The sequence below is a fragment of the Schistocerca piceifrons genome, chromosome 2 (genome assembly GCF_021461385.2).
Source record: "Schistocerca piceifrons isolate TAMUIC-IGC-003096 chromosome 2, iqSchPice1.1, whole genome shotgun sequence".
NCBI classification, from domain to species: Eukaryota; Metazoa; Arthropoda; class Insecta; order Orthoptera; family Acrididae; genus Schistocerca; species Schistocerca piceifrons.
Genome location: NC_060139.1, coordinates 421717307 through 421730875, shown reverse-complemented (window position 1 = coordinate 421730875; position 13569 = coordinate 421717307).

The window sequence follows — 13569 nt, the reverse complement described above, 5'->3', positions numbered from 1 at the left end:
TGCACGAACGCCACGCGAGTAACAATGGTCCAAATTCCCCGCTTCGAGATTTTCACCAAGTCCAGCGACCCTCAGTGACCAACTACTATGCACTAAAGTTGGACCCCCAACGTTTATCTTTGTTCCTACCTCTATTTTCTGTTCTCTGCTGAGCTTCCACAAGTTTGGTTGGCAATGAATCTACCCTGGATAGACTTCTGTAGCTATAACTGCAGACACTCAAACATACGATTCACTCACGATCTTTCATAAACGATGTTAAATGAAGGGACAAAGGAGCAGATGGAATGTGTACCAGTAAATAAATGAAGTACCGTTGTTTATTCTTCATCCACAGACCGTTGGTCCACGGACCAGACAAATGCACACCAAAAAAAGTGGGACAACCAGAGCGGGCACCAAGCAGCAAGAAACCCAATAAACATGAAACGGCGTATATGCTACCGTCTGAAGTTTCGACTTAAGTGTCTGCATTATCTGATAAAATACATTCAGTGTACTCTCTGCTACGAATCAGTACATGTTCTTGGCCAGCGTTTAAAATAAACTTTCTCTAATCCTCTGAGAACGTTAGTACCATCCTCAGCGGATACAGAAACACAAACATTCATCACTAGCAAGAATTTCCATGAGGTCATTCGTTGTTGTCCAATCAGCATTCTTCAGTGCGATTGCGTTATTTTCTGTGAAAGATGCAGCTCCTTCCATTAGTATAGTAGCATCCAGATTGCGCACATCATCAATAGTTTGATTATTCAAACAATAATGAATTCCCGAAAACAACTGAAGAGCACAATTAATTATTTAAACCAACGTCACTAGTTTCCGCTTTCCCGATTAATCGACAGGTCTTCCTTCAGTATACAGAAGATTCTCGCAAGGCAGTAGATAACTATTTTCATTTTGTATCGCAATCGATATGGAATCGTTGTAAGCGAAAGCTGGTAGACCAAATGGTTCGTATTTGTGGTAGTCAAAGCGAGTAATAGTCGGAAAAGAGAGTTTTTAACTTAGATTGCGAATGTAACTATCTTCCTCTTCTTCTTCTTTTTCTTCTTTTTCACTCAGCATGTCAAATGACGGCTCTCATAGACGATGCTGCTATTTATAGCACTGTGTAAGCTAGTGGTGATACTATCTGTCGTTTGTGATGAGTTAACACATTTTGCAGTCCTTCTTTTTCTTCCTCATATCCACTTTTTCCTCTTCAGACACTACATGCTGACCACTATGTTTCGTTAATGTTATCGAGTGATTATTTCTTTACCATCAAATCAACAAAATTTTCTTTTTGATCTCTTATTGAGGTACTTAATTCTGAAACGTACCTTACACGACTGTTATGTAAATGGGCGGATTCGTGATACCAAAATCTTATCTACTGGAGATACTGTAGACCAGAATTGATGTAACAAGCGTGTAGGGGCAGCATTATGAAATGAAACCCAAGGAATGTTACAAAAAACGCATAGGACATTAACTTTCTGAATATTTAGTGGATGTTTAGCTGTGTTTAAGATTTACTTTTCAGTTACATCTCTCTCACAACCTAAAGCTGGGCCTACAGTATCATCCAGCTTAAAATCGACATTCACATTGTTCCACATCATTTGAGCGCTTTATCGTAGCTGATGTTAAATCTGACATTGATTTTTTTTTTCGTTTCTTCAGCTTCATCTTCTGTGTTTTGATATTGTATGACTCTGCCTCCCTCAATGAGGGGGAAGTAATGTCATCGAGTTTATTAGTTCCACGTTATAAAGTAACTAGGTTCAGTCTTCCCAGATTACCTATCTGATCGCAGAAACAGAAGCTCTTGTTTTTCGGCGTAGTATTCGGTATGCAACTGTAAGTAAATAATTTTAGTGAAGCAAATTCGTAAGTGTTATGATACAAATTTTGTATGGGGAATTTGACAGCAGTTACAATTGAGTTTTTACCAGCTAACGTTAGACCCTGCTCGATGATATCCATTGTGATTCTGTAAGTATTTCTTAAAAGACTTGCTAATTTATATAGATTTCAGGGACTTTAAACATGGCTGATCAGAGCCCTGACTTTTGGGCGACTGAAACTTATTGTATTTATAGTTAATTACAAATTTTTTGAAATATCTCAGTATTTCCGCAGGAGGCAAGAAATTGCCGACGCTATTGAAGTAATAAACAACATTATCCTTCTTCTAGTAAGAGACCCAATGTGAACCACATTCACTTACCATCTGGAGGTTAACAATTGCACTCTCTTACCTTGTAGGCATTTTGGGTAGTGTCTCTTATAAATACAGGGTGAGTCAGGAGGAAAGGTACATGCTTTGAGGGGTGATAGTACTCGTAATACTGAATAAAACACTTCATATGGACTTATGCCGTATTCCGAATGGTTTACGATATAGAACACATTTAATATTCATTGTTATTTATTTTCTGTACTATCAAACATTGTCACTGTTTATAACGTACCACAGAAGTGTAGAGCAAGTTGAGACAAACAGTTTGATACGCGACACTTCTTGTCTATCAAGCCGGGAAACTACCTCCAGTCGGCCTAAAAAAACTACGTAAGACACAGAGCATGCGCGTCGCGCGAGTTTTTCAACATTCTCGCGCTCTCTTCGCATAATCTGTTAGTTCTAGAGTAAAAAATGTATATGGCCCTTTTACAGGAAATTTAATGTAGTTTAATTTTGTACTGAGACACGTTTTCGCTGGAGGGTGCGGTTTTCGAGTTATTCAAGAAAAACGTACAAAAGTGATATCAAATGTGTTCTATTTCGGAAAACATTCCAAACGGGGAATACGTCCATATGAAGTATTTTGTTCAGTATCACGAGTACTATCACCCCTCAAAGCATGTACCTTTCCTCCTGACTCACCCTGTATATCTCAAAAACATTTATTTCCAGTTTTTTAGCATAATATTCTAAATTAATATTTGTAATCACTTTTGTTCGCAGACTGCTTAAGAAGAACTTTTTCTTCATCTAACAGGGGCCAGCTCCATTTTTCCTATACGGTCCTAACTACAAGCCATTCCGTTCACAAAGCTTACTACATCTATTGTATGATTATGTCCTTGCATCTCAGGTAACTGTTTACGACTGGTCTTTGCATCGTTAACTGTCTTACCAATGCCTGCTGTACCACAAGCTAAACCCCCAACGATGCAGTAAATAAATAGGTAAAACTTGATCTATAAAATTTCGGGCGTGCAGCCGCATAAATTTGACTTCTAATATTTAGGCTGAATACCGCCCAACCTCTTCAGATTAAGCCGAGGTGAAGATGCACAGGTAAAACTTCACCGTTTATGGGTGGGTATTACACGCTCTCTGCAAGATGATTTTGTTCTTCGAGAAAGTTCTAAAGGGATTTTACTATCTATTTTCGCAGCTCCTATGTGGTTACTACATGACATAATACACTTTCTAGCCATTTTAACTTTAGCTTTCATTATACCAGACACTGCAGAAACTTTTAATCTTTACTGAACCCAAGTACAATGAAAATTCAGCAAAAATTAGCATTTGCCTTCACACTGTGCCATGCTCTTTCAGCCAGAACTGTTCTGCTCTAAGTCTGTCTGATGAACTGTCAGCGTGCATTGCATAACAGGTGTCATGTTCCTTGTAGCCTGCATCTAACGGATTGACACGCGATTTCTATTTAGCCATTCAATCACCTTTGTTCCTGATCCACAGGAGTAGCTAGCTATATGAAATTCTATGCGTAAGTTGTTGATAAACGATTCAGGAGATATACACTTTGCTTCTTCTTCTTCTTCAAGTTAATTGTTCGAATTCCAAATCACGAGATATATACAAGAATCTATGCAACGCTCTTATATGTATTAGTTACTACAAGACAGCAAAATTCTTAGTATGATTCAATACGCGATTCAAAAAGCATGCACTTCAACTTCCCATCAGATGGTTACAACCACACAATCACTAACACGGTTATCTATTTCCAGATATATTTAGATGCACTATGTTAACCACTGCCGCAGTTGTATGGTCACTTTATATAAAGAGCACGACCGGTTTAGTAACGTTAGTCACATCATCAAGTGAAGTCAATTACAACGTGATACTGGCGTACCTTCGACATTAAACTTTCCCCCGATTCCCAGAATTTCACTCCCTTCTGAAAATCATGTCACAGCCCACGATAGACTAAAGCAGAAGGGGGGGGGGGGGGTGGCCGGAACCACGTATTAGTAGATTCGATGGGTCGGGTACAGGGAAGTGCCGCGGCTGACCGCAAACGCAAACTTTTGTACAGGTGCAGTATACCTGGTCCTTCAAACTGTGGAAAAACGAATGTGATCATTGATCTTGTCATTAGTGAAAATGTTCTTACATTTAAGAACCTGCACATAGGATACTGCATATCACATCGGCAATATAACTATTAATTTCTAAGGAAAGTGTTTCAAAACTTGTGTAATTCACATTTTCAATCAATGAAGATTTAATATCACCCGATGAAACTTCGCCATTTTCCGCTCTTATTTTCGGGGATATTGTTTATGATAAGCAAGATCACCCCCCTCCCCCCCATGAACCATGGACCTTGCCGTTGGTGGGGAGGCTTGCGTGCCTCAGCGATACAGATGGCCGTACCGTAGGTGCAACCACAACGGAGGGGTATCTGTTGAGAGGCCAGACAAAAAACATGTAGTTCCCGAAGAGGGGCAGCAGCCTTTTCAATAGTTGCAGGGGCAACAGTCTGGATGATTGACTGATCTGGCCTTGTAACATTAACCAAAATGGCCTTGCTGTGCTGGTACTGCGAACGGCTGAAAGCAAGGGTAAACTACAGCCGTAATTTTTCCCGAGGACATGCAGCTTTACTGTATGATTAAATGATGATGGCGTCCTCTTGGGCAAAATATTCCGGAGGTAAAATAGTCCCCCATTCGGATCTCCGGGCGGGGACTACTCAAGAGAACGTCATTATCAGGAGAAAGAAAACTGGCATTCTACGGATCGGAGCGTGGAATGTCAGATCCCATAATCGGGCAGGTAGGTTAGAAAATTTAAAAAGGGAAATGGATAGGTTAAAGTTAGACATAGTGGGAATTAGTGAAGTTCGGTGGCAGGAGGAACAAGACTTTTGGTCAGGTGATTACAGGGTTATAAATACAAAATCAAATAGGGGTAATGCAGGAGTAGTTTTAATAATGAATAAAACAATAGGAATACGGGTAAGCTACTACAAACAGCACAGCGAACGCATTGTTGTGGCCAAGATAGACACGAAGCCCATGCCTACTACAGTAGTACAAGTTTATATGCCAACTAGCTCTGCAGATAATGAGGAAATAGATGAAATGCATGACGAGATAAAAGAAATTATTCAGGTAGTGAAGGGAGACGAAAATTTAATAGTCATGGGTGACTGGAATTCGTCAGTAGGAAAAGGGAGAGAAGGAAACATAGTAGGTGAATATGGATTGGGGGGAAGGAATGAGAGAGGAAGCCGCCTTGTAGAATTTTGCTCAGAGCATAACTTAATCATAGCTAACATTTGGTTCAAGAACCATAAAAGAAGATTGTATACCTGGAAGAATCCTGGAGATACTAAAAGGTATCAGATAGATTATATAATGGTAAGACGGAGATTTAGGAACCAGGTTTTAAATTGTAAGACATTTCCTGGGGCAGATGTGGATTATGAGCACAATCTATTGGTTATGAACTGCAGATTGAAACTGTAGAAACTGCAGAAAGGTGGAAATTTTCAGGAGATGGGACCTGGATAAAATGAAAGAACCAGAGGTTGTACAGAGTTTCAGGGAGAGCATAAGGGAACAATTGACAGGAATGGGGGAATGAAATACACTAGAAGAAGAATGGGTAGCTCTGAGGGATGAAGTAGTGAAGGCAGCAGACGATCAAGTAGGTAAAAAGACGAGGCCTAATAGAAATCCTTGGGTAACAGAAGAAATATTGAATTTAATTGATGAAAGGAGAAAATATAAAAATGCAGTAAATGAAGCAGGCAAAAAGGAATACAAACGTCTCAAAAATGAGATCGACAGGAAGTGCAAAATGGCTAAGCAGGGATGGCTAGAGGACAAATGTAAGGATGTAGAGGCTTGTCTCATTAGGGGTAAGATAGATACTGCCTACAGGAAAATTAAAGAGACCTTTGGAGAGAAGAGAACCACTTGTATGAATATCAAGAGCTCAGATGGAAACCCAGTTCTAAGCAAAGAAGGGAAGGCAGAAAGGTGGAAGGAGTATATAGAGGGTTTATACAAGGGCGATGTACTTGAAGACAATATTATGGAAATGGAAGAGGATGTAGATGAAGACGAAATGGGAGATAAGATACTGCGTGAAGAGTATGACAGAGCACTGAAAGACCTGAGTCGAAACAAGGCCCCGGGAGTAGACAACATTCCATTAAAACTACTGATGGCCTCGGGAGAGCCAGTCATGACAAAACTCTACCATCTGGTGAGCACGATGTATGAGACAGGCGAAATACCCTCAGACTTCAAGAAGAATATAATAATTCCGATCCCAAAGAAAGCAGGTGTTGACAGATGTGAAAATTACCGAACTATCAGTTTAATAAGTCACAGCTGCAAAATACTAACGCGAATTCTTTACAGACGAATGGAAAAACTGGTAGAAGCCGACCTCGGGGAAGATCAGTTTGGATTCCGTAGAAATGTTGGAACACGTGAGGCAATACTGACCTTAAGACTTATCTTAGAAGAAAGATTAAGAAAAGGCAAACCTACGTTTCTAGCATTTGTAGACTTAGAGAAAGCTTTTGACAATGTTAACTGGAATACTCTCTTTCAAATTCTGGAGGTGGCAGGGGTAAAATACAGGTAGCGAAAGGCTATTTACAATTTGTACAGAAACCAGATGGCAGTTATAAGACTCGAGGGGCATGAGGGGGAAGCAGTGTTTGGGAAAGGAGTGAGACAGGGTTGTAGCCTTTCCCCGATGTTATTCAATCTGTATATTGAGCAAGCAGTAAAGGAAACAAAAGATAAATTCGGAGTAGGTATTAAATTCATGGAGAAGAAATAAAAACTTTGAGGTTCGCCGATGACATTGTAATTCTGTCAGAGACAGCAAAGGACTTGGAAGAGCAGTTGAACGGAGTGGACAGTGTCTTGAAAGGAGGATATAAGATGAACATCAACAAAAGCAAAACGAGGATAATGGAATGCAGTCAAATTAAGTCGGGTGATGCTGAGGGAATTAGATTAGGAAATGAGACACTTAAAGTAGTAAAGGAGTTTTGCTATTTAGGGAGTAAAATAACCGATGATGGTCGAAGTAGAGAGGATATAAAATGTAGACTGGCAATGGCAAGGAAAGCGTTTCTGAAGAAGAGAAATTTGTTAACATCGAGTATAGATTTAAGTGTCAGGAAGTCGTTTCTGAAAGTATTTGTATGGAGTGTAGCCATGCATGGAAGTGAAACATGGACAATAACTAGTTTGGACAAAAAGAGAATAGAAGCTTTCGAAATGTGGTGCTACAGAAGAATGCTGAAGATAAGGTTGGTAGATCACGTAACTAATGAGGAGGTATTGAATAGGATTGGGGAGAAGAGAAGTTTGTGGCACAACGTGACTAGAAGAAGGGATCGGTTGGTAGGACATGTTTTGAGGCATCGAGGGATCACAAATTTAGCATTGGAGGGCACCGTGGAGGGTAAAAATCGTAGAGGGAGACCAAGAGATGAATACACTAAGCAGATTCAGAAGGATGTAGGTTGCAGTAGGTACTGGTAGATGAAGAAGCTTGCACAGGATGGAGTAACGTGGAGAGCTGCATCAAACCAGTCTCAGGACTGAAGACCACAACAACAACAAGCAAGATCACACGAAGGCACACTTCTCTATGGGTCGCCGTCTGGCATAGACAGCTTTTACCTATGTCAAACATACAGCAAAATTCGAGAACAATTACTTGCATACTTTGTTAAAGTAATTATTTTTTCAGACAAGACGAACTTAATTTGAAGCATATGATTTGAAATTCATTCCTCGAAATGCGTCAGTGAACATGGTATAAGAATGCTGTAGCGGTCGCCCACTACCGGGCTGTAAACCCGTACTGTCTTGTTAGACTGCAGACCGAGAACCTGAGTGGCGTTGTTAGATGCAACAACACCGTATTCAAGATTATTCCATTTATTACTCAGAATACAAGTAGCTACCATGTCTTCCGCAACGGCTGGCGTTTATACAATCCGGAGTGGAGTCCACTGAATCCGACATCTGATTCACGGCTGCTAAGGCATCGCATAACATCGGAGCGGAAGACGACGACACCCTTGTGCGGCGGTTTGCCGCCCGCTGGCGAGGTAGGCACGCCCCCTCAGTAGCCCTCCTTGTACATGGCAGTGACTGCAACGTGCGTGTTTAATCCACACGCCGTTTCGGGGAGTACTCAGTTCCTCGCAGATCATCACCAGTATTGTCCACTCAGTTGGATTGCGATGTCGGATGCCTTGATACTGAGCTGAACGCTCAACCTGGCCCTCCAGTATGGTAGGAAGTCCGACTCGTGCGGCGCTGGAGATTTAGGGCACGTTTTTCCCTGACTTGAGGTCGTGTTGGTAGACCCCTGGACTACCCATCAGTGCTGGGTGCTGAGCTGATTCCAATACTGGATGCTGGATTTCTTAGTAAGCAGCCGTGCTCTAGGGGTGGTTACTTCACCAGTGTATAAATGAACAAAGTACGATGCGATACGCTCAACCAGCTATTCGCAGAGTGCGGTATCATAGTGGTCAATGGGTCAAATGGCTCTGAGCACTATGGGACTCAACATCTTAGGTCATAAGTCCCCTAGAACTTAGAACTACTTAAACCTAACTAACCTAAGGACATCACACACACCCATGCCCGAGGCAGGATTCGAACCTGCGACCGTAGCAGTCCCGCGGTTCCGGACTGCAGCGCCAGAACCGCTAGACCACCGCGGCCGGCAGTGGTCAATGTGCGGGTTAGAGCAGATGCTTTATATGTCACCATGATGATGATGATGATGTGGACTCGCTGCCGCGACAACTTCAGAGAACTTTGATTGCAGAACTGGCGCCCACCTCTCACGAACCACCAACAGCAGTGGCACCTATTTCCCCGACACAATCTCACGTTGAAGAGTTTTTTGTGGACTTGTGTTATGTTAACACCAATATGCTGGGTGAGTGCCTCCAAATTGCCCCTGAAGTTTACTGCCCGATGGTGCAACGCCATTCCCGAAATCCGATTGAAAGCTTTCCTCCTTCAGTTATTTAGCCAGCGGTCTGGCATTCTGTGCACGGCGCTCTTCTCTATTCGTACACCAGAATGGCCTGGTATTTGCTGGTCAATAACAAATACATGAATCGCCAGAGATTGCTTTCCATACGTATTGCAAACTCACCGCGTTTCTCCAGTGCCATCTACCTGACACGATTGAACACCGTCCGGAATGTGAATCTGCCGTGCAGGTGTGGAGGCTGACGAGACTGCTGTTGGCTGTCATACAGCACACGACCACAACAACAGTGATGCCGACATTTCTCCTGGACATGACGCTTTACCCACGTACTAACAAGCATGCAGTGATAATGGCCAAGGATTTGAGCATACTGCATCTTTACCGGCATGGTGATAAGCACTTTCTCGATTTCTGGATTTCCCTATTGGAACGATTCACTCGTCTCCGACGCCACCCCACCGGTATCTGGATAGTCTTCCTGGACCATCCCCGCAGTTGGATTGTGCTGTGTACGAGAAGTTAACCTTATATGGACGTCAATTTGATGGCGCGGAACAACATACAGAACTATATGGACCCTTTCTACGTGAAGGCGCTCCTGGCTCCAATGGCGAGTTACAAGGATCAGTGGACGTCATGTCGCTAGTAGTGGCTGTTGTATCTACTGTCGGGTCCGCCAGAATGGCGGCCTTTACGTTGCATTTATGCTTTAATTTTGTTTTTGCTGTTTATACACCGTCTTTACCACTAGATGAGCACACTCACACGAAAAAAAGATTATTGTGTAACCTGTCTTCCTGTTAAATAAATAAATCAGAGAGACCGGTTCAGGAATGGGAAGGGGGAAAATGTCTCGAGTTTCGACCCCAGTCGACCACTCTGGTTCCTTAAGGTAAAAATAAAAAAAAAAAATAATTGTTTAAAGCGCTCCTTTGAGGCGGAATATCCTGGTTCGAGTCCAGGTCCTGCGCAAATTTTCATGTTATTAGTAAATCATACTGCTGTTGTAGACTCGTATTCGACTGCAGTCCCGTTAAAAAAATGTGTATAAAAATATGGTTTGTTACTAAATAATTATTTACGTTGTCGAACTTTCTTCTTGGTCGGCAAACCCGATGAATGTGTTTCGCTTCTACTGCGTAGCACAGAGACAGAACTGCCTCTCTGGTGCTTTTCCCTTTCCTAAAACCAGTCTGTTCGTCATTTAATAGTCCACAGCAGTATAGAGACCGCTGAGTACAGTGATGACAGAGATGTCAGCGGTACAACTCACTTTTGCTCCTGAAAGGTGGGCCTAGAAAAGGCATTTTTCCCTATACATTTGACGCTATGTGTCGTCGTTGTAGGATTTTACCGAATATAGCTACCTATCGTTAATTTGTTCCTCCTCAAAATATCCTCTACGACGTTTCCATTTTTTTTTTTTTTTTTTTTGTTATACACGATTTTTTACGTCGCCAGGTATTCAACTGGTTAGATATTCCTCTCTATCATTCCAATATTCTGCTGTTATTTTTATCTCTGTTACGGCCAATGTCCTCTATAATTTGTTTTGCATGTTCCAGTCATTGTCTGCTTCTATTATTTCTCTTCTCTTCTCTTCTGCTCCTTCCACTGCAAAGTTAACTGAGCTGATATACCGTAGCAGATATCCCACTAACGACTTCTTTCTTCTGGCAAGGATCTTCGTTAGACTTTCTTTCGCCGGCTACTCTCTTTTCAGTACCTGCTCATTTCGTACTTCATCTGTCCGTTTAATATTTGACATACCTCAACAGTATCACGTTTCAAATGCTTCCCGTTTTTCTTCACCGGATTTCTGCATAACATCAGCACGTAACTGTATAATCAGCTTCTTGGAAGGAAACATTTTAGTCCATAGGGTGTAGAAAAATTTCCACTACCAGTCACAATAAAAGATTATTTATTCGTCACACGACCGGTTTCGAGCTTGTGCCCATCCTCAGGTGTCCATACGTTCATGTACATTTTTATATTGCTGTAGATCAATAAAGATGAAGCATCATTATTATAATTACATGTGACGAATAAATATGATACAGCCTGAATCTCACTGAATGGAGCAGGATTTTCAGAAACGAGGCCCCTATGACCCGCGAAGGCGTGTTTAAAGACACCCCGAACAGAGGAGGGACACCAACCTCGCTATCGCCCGCCACATGGCCCGACAGCCTGGAGTGATGGTCTGGGGTTTCATTTCTTTTCATAGAAGGATCCCTTTGCTTATCATCCGTGGCACTATAGCACAGCGGTACATCATACATAGATAATAATCTAAGCACCGTTTAGGTGCACTTCATGGTAAGCAATCCCTGGTTTACTTTTCAGAATGATGATGCCCATCCGCAGGCTGCGAGTCCTTGTCTTCCTGCTTGTCAAACCCTGTCTTCGATAGCAAGGTTTCCGGCTCTCTCCTTGTCGAGAGCTTTGGATCTTCATGGGCAGGGCCATCCAATCAGCTCGGGATTTTTACGATCTTAGAACCAGTTGGACAGATTTTGGCACGCTATACCTCAGGAGGACATCCAAAGACTCCGTTAGTCAGTGTTAAGGCCGAATAACCGCTGGCATAAGGGCCAGAGGTGGACAAGAGCGATATTAACTTACTGACTTTGTGTTCTTTTTCTTCAATAAATCATCCAATTTTTCTGAAATTTTAATCATTTGTTTTGTCTGTACATGTGCACCATATCATCAGATTTCCCATTTCTTATAATTGCTTCGTTATGTGTATATTCAGTCATCTAGTTCTTTATATTTATCCTGCATTTATTGCATTTTATAATTAGAATTCTTATTGCGACGTTCATGAGCCATAATTTCTCCAATAGCTGCTTTCTTAGCGTGTTCATACAACTTTGATTTTCTTTTAGCACCTAGCTCCCCACATTTACTGCACTCATCCATTTGTAGTCTGCCAAACTGCACTGAAAACCTTTCGTGGGGTACTATAGATAAAAATTATATTTCACACCGCTATTAGCGTGTTTTGCACTAAAGGGGTTGTACATTATTTTTACACTGAGACGAACCTCCAAATACTTTGTCGTTTTGCCGCAGTAATGACTACCTTTGTTTGGTATGTTCCTGCATCTGATGTAATTTTCCTCCTGCTGTAGTATTCCATTTTTCTTTCCATCCCCTTCAGGAATTCTCCCTGATAGAGCAAATTAAGCAGTCTCTAAACTTGCTTCTAAGCTATACCGCACACACTAAAAAATGCTTTCTTAAACACTTCTGTCTTTGTACTGTCATTTTTAATGACATGGTATTTGTAAGATCTTCCCTTACAATCATACTCACTGACCCTTGTTGCTTTTATTTTATTGGTTGCAAATCCGTTAGGCTTTTTTACAAGTAAATACCTTGTTCAGTTTTGTTATCGAACAAGTTCATTATTGAAACTGTGTGCATGAAATCTTCGTAGTTCAATCTCTCAACATTTTTTAGCTTTTCTTATTCATCTGAAAAGTTTGAAACGTGTATTAATATTGGCTTCAACCTCTTTAGTGCGGCAAAAAGAGGGCGTAACCACTTATGAACTGTACTCAATGTCAGTATACAATCCTTACTTAACAATCAGTTTGCCATTTACCCACATGGTTCTTCTGCAGTCTTTCCAGGGCTGTTGACATGCTGCACTCCCTTCACTTTACTATTTTTGATTACGTTTCTGTGATGGTCACTTTCATTACGCTTACGTTTACCCCGAATCGCACACTCCTTTGTCAAGCTTATCTGCAAGTTCTCCAGAAATCACTATTACTGAAATGAACGGAATACCTGCGGTAGTCTGCTCGGCATTTAAAAAGCAACGTATATGGGCCAAAGAAATTTTTGGGGCTGTTAACACTTACACGGCTATCTTAACTTGTCCTCTTTCTACAGTGACCGATTCAATTGGTTTTCTTCTTCTATCACAGTCCAGGTCTGCAACGTAATTTAGTAATGGAATTGGCGAACCTCTTCAGTGTCTTAGTGAGGCGTACTTTGGTCCCAGACTAGCGTTGTGTTAATGGAGGCAACCCACGGTTGACGATAACATTTTATTTACAGATGAAGCATGGTCCACCAGTTATGGTATGTTTAATTATCGCAATTCTCACGTTCTTCACACCAACGCACATGCTGCACGTGAATCTCTACATCAGCGAAGGTTCTCATTGAACATATGGGTAGGGGTACTAGGTGATCGTCTCAATAGACTCAATAGAAGGAATGACTTTCGGTTTTAACGGAATCATTTTGGTGGATTGCTTAAGGATGTTCCCTTAGAGCAACGCTCTGCAAGACTGAGCACA